Genomic DNA, 3,445 nt, shown 5'->3' with positions numbered 1-3,445 from the left:
ATGAATGAACCATAATCTTCATATCATTTATATTTATAATTATATCCATAATTATATTTATCAAGTTCTTAATTAGTAATAAAAATAATAATAATAATAATAATAATAATAATAATAAAAATAATAATAATAATAATAATAATAATAATAATAATAATAATAATAATAATAATAATAATAATAATAATAATAATAATAATAATAATAATAATAATAATAATAATAATAAGTGAGAAAACTACCTCACAAGAGTTCTAAAAACAAAGTTGCCCAAGCCCAGGCTCGAACCCCCGACCTCTCGCTACCCCAACACCACAACAAACCATTCCTCTATTTCGTGTCATCTGATTTAATTCGCATTTTAATTAATAAAACCCGTATTTTCCATTTTTCTCATTTTCTTCCAAAACTAAACCCATTTATTTTGATCAATTACATCTCATAAGCCCAACAATATAGATTCTAAATTGCAAGCCCATTCAAATATCACTTAGTTAAATGGACTCAAAACAGCCCATAATATATCTATCCATCTCGTCACTCTTGTGGAAAGGAAACAGGAGTATAGTCGAGTAGAAACAGAAAAAAAATATAATAGCAGTAGAAGGAGCTGTAGCAGCAACCTTGGGTAATTTTAATTGTGGTGGTGGTGATGTTACGAATGAAAAACAGAAATCAGAGGCTGCAGCAAGCTACCGATTGGTGATGTTTACAATTAGGTTTCGATGGTGTGAAGTGTTTAGGGTTTTCTCTCGGTTTAATCAAGGTGAAAGGTGGTGGTGTTAAGGTAGGCGACGGTGGCGGTTGTGGTGATTTAGTGTGGTGGTTGAAGGTTGCCTCGATGGTGAATAATAAAGACAAGGTTGTAGCCGTCGGTGATCACAGGATGGCTATGGTAATTCACGATAGAGATTAGGAGTGAGAAAGAAGAGAGAGAGATATAGTGAGGGTGGCGATGTGATATTGGCGGCGGATCATGGTGGTCGTGAAAGGTGGAGAATGGTTAAGAGATGTAGGGTGGATAGCTTCATGGTGATGATGGTTAAAGGTTATGGTGAGTGGAGGTTCCCGGTTGTGTTTAACAGTCGAAGGTGGCGATTTTCAAATGATGGTGAAATGGTCGACGGTGGTGGCAAATTTTTGAATATCTTCCGGCAGAGACGGCTGGTGGTGATGTTTATAGGGTAGTGGTGATGGGGTTTCTAGGGAGAAGAAGGATATAGGAGGAGAAAAAGATGACATGTATGTTACTCATATATGCATATATATATATATATATATATATATATATATATATATATATATATATATATATATATATATATATATATATATATATATATATATATATATATATATATATAACATATATGTAATATGTATACAAGATACAGAGAATTAGATCAAAAAGAAAACAGTGAAACTCCACTTTCAATATTAAATTGAATTACAAACGTGCAGTTATATTCTACCGACAGTTCTCGGACTGTATATAGTGCACTATTGTTATTAAGTGGCGGATAAAAATATTCGGAAAAATCCCATATTTTTACAGTAATTATATTTATTTATTTTGGTCATTATGGTATAAAATTCGCTCCTTAATTTGTTAAATAAAAATTACATTAACTGTCCCTCTCATTTATGGGTAAAATAAAAAATGTTAAAACTTGACAAATAGTTCTTAAATATATTTTTAATAAGCCCAAAATTTATAGAACGCATTCTCGTATCACCGTTTATTTTAAAATAATATATGTTTGAATTTAACTTGCTTAATATCAATTGAAACATCAAACGAGTATTACAATTATTTAATATTTATTTTTAATATACTTTATTTATATATAGAGATATATTTTAAATAATAAATACTATAATATCCTATTTTTATTTTATTAATTTTTAATATCAACAACATATAATACTTCAAATTATATTTCGAATTATTATTTATATATACATACACACATATCTATTACAATTAATTGTTCGTGAATCGTCGAGAGTAGTCGAAGGTCAATTGAATATATAAACATAGTTCCAAAATTTTTGAGACTCAATATTACAGACTTTGCTTATCGTGTCGGTAACATATAAAGATTAAGTTTAAATTTGGTCGAAAATTTCTGGGTCGTCACAGTACCTATCCGTTAAAGAAATTTCGTCCCGAAATTTGAGTGGAAGGGTCATGGATGACAATAAAAATGTTTTCATGACGAATATGAGTTGATAAATAGAGTTTTATCATCATTGACAAATATAGATAAAACGATTCCATTATGTAGAGCGTTCGAGTGAAGCTGTCACAAAAGATTGAGATAGAGATTTAACTTTTGATGTAGTCACGGTGGATTTCCAGAATTCAAGGGTTTTAAAGAAAATTTTCGAAATCTAAAAGATTTGGCTTTTTCGGTGAATAAGGAAATTAAGATCTCTTTAATTAATGCGGTAATCTATTTCGATTGCTTTGTCGGATTTTTCCATTATAAATTAACCTCGCCCGTTTTCATTTATTTTCACCACATCACTACTTTCTTTCTTAATTCACATTTCCAAAGATTTTAAAAATGCTTAATCCAATTCTAATCCTTAATATCTTCTTGATTATCGTATCAATGACTCTTCTTTTTCAACTATCACCAGAGGAATCTATTCACTTATATTATTACCTTGGGGTGATACTATTCTTAATTCTACCGTGTCTTTATAATGCTATTCGTATTAATATCCACGGTTTGTAATTCCTGTGTTGTTGTTGGGCTTTATATTTTCTCTTATATTTTAGAGCTCTTTGCCTTTTTATTCTCTTCTCGATCTCTAGTAAAACGAGTAACGGTCTAGAATTCGTAAGTATGGAACTTCGAATGAACTTAATGTTCTAAACAATAAAGAACGTCATCGCACGATTTGATTTATCAAATTACCCGAATTCAAGAGAAATGATAGTTCTATCAAGAAAATATGTTCTTGATATGTTTATAGATTAAATAGAATGTAAGATTCGTGTAACATGGAACATGATGACATTATGGTCTGTGAATCATTACGTTCTATTAGAAACTCAGCATGACTTACTGTAATATAATCACGTTGATCAAGTGTCATTATATTATACTAATTCATGCATCAATTTCTTTACATTTCTCCAGAATTCATTCATAAATTAAACTTAAATTTTACAGAAGTTTCCAATATAATGAAACACAGGAAACACGAAGAGGTATATAATTTTGGACGAGAATATTTATGAAAATATCCTCAGAAATATCGAAGATATTTATGATGATATTTTGGAATTTCCAAGTTCGAAGGTTGATGAAGAAAAATTTTCCGCAAGATTTTAACATGACTTCGGAGCAAGATATTCTATAAAGATTTCAACGGATCTAGAATTACCTGGATTCTTTGAATATAGGGTATGGTCCTTGTATTTGTCCTTGGT

The sequence above is a fragment of the Rutidosis leptorrhynchoides genome, chromosome 5 (genome assembly GCF_046630445.1).
Source record: "Rutidosis leptorrhynchoides isolate AG116_Rl617_1_P2 chromosome 5, CSIRO_AGI_Rlap_v1, whole genome shotgun sequence".
NCBI classification, from domain to species: domain Eukaryota; kingdom Viridiplantae; phylum Streptophyta; class Magnoliopsida; order Asterales; family Asteraceae; genus Rutidosis; species Rutidosis leptorrhynchoides.
Note: the sequence above shows the minus strand (reverse complement) of the source record.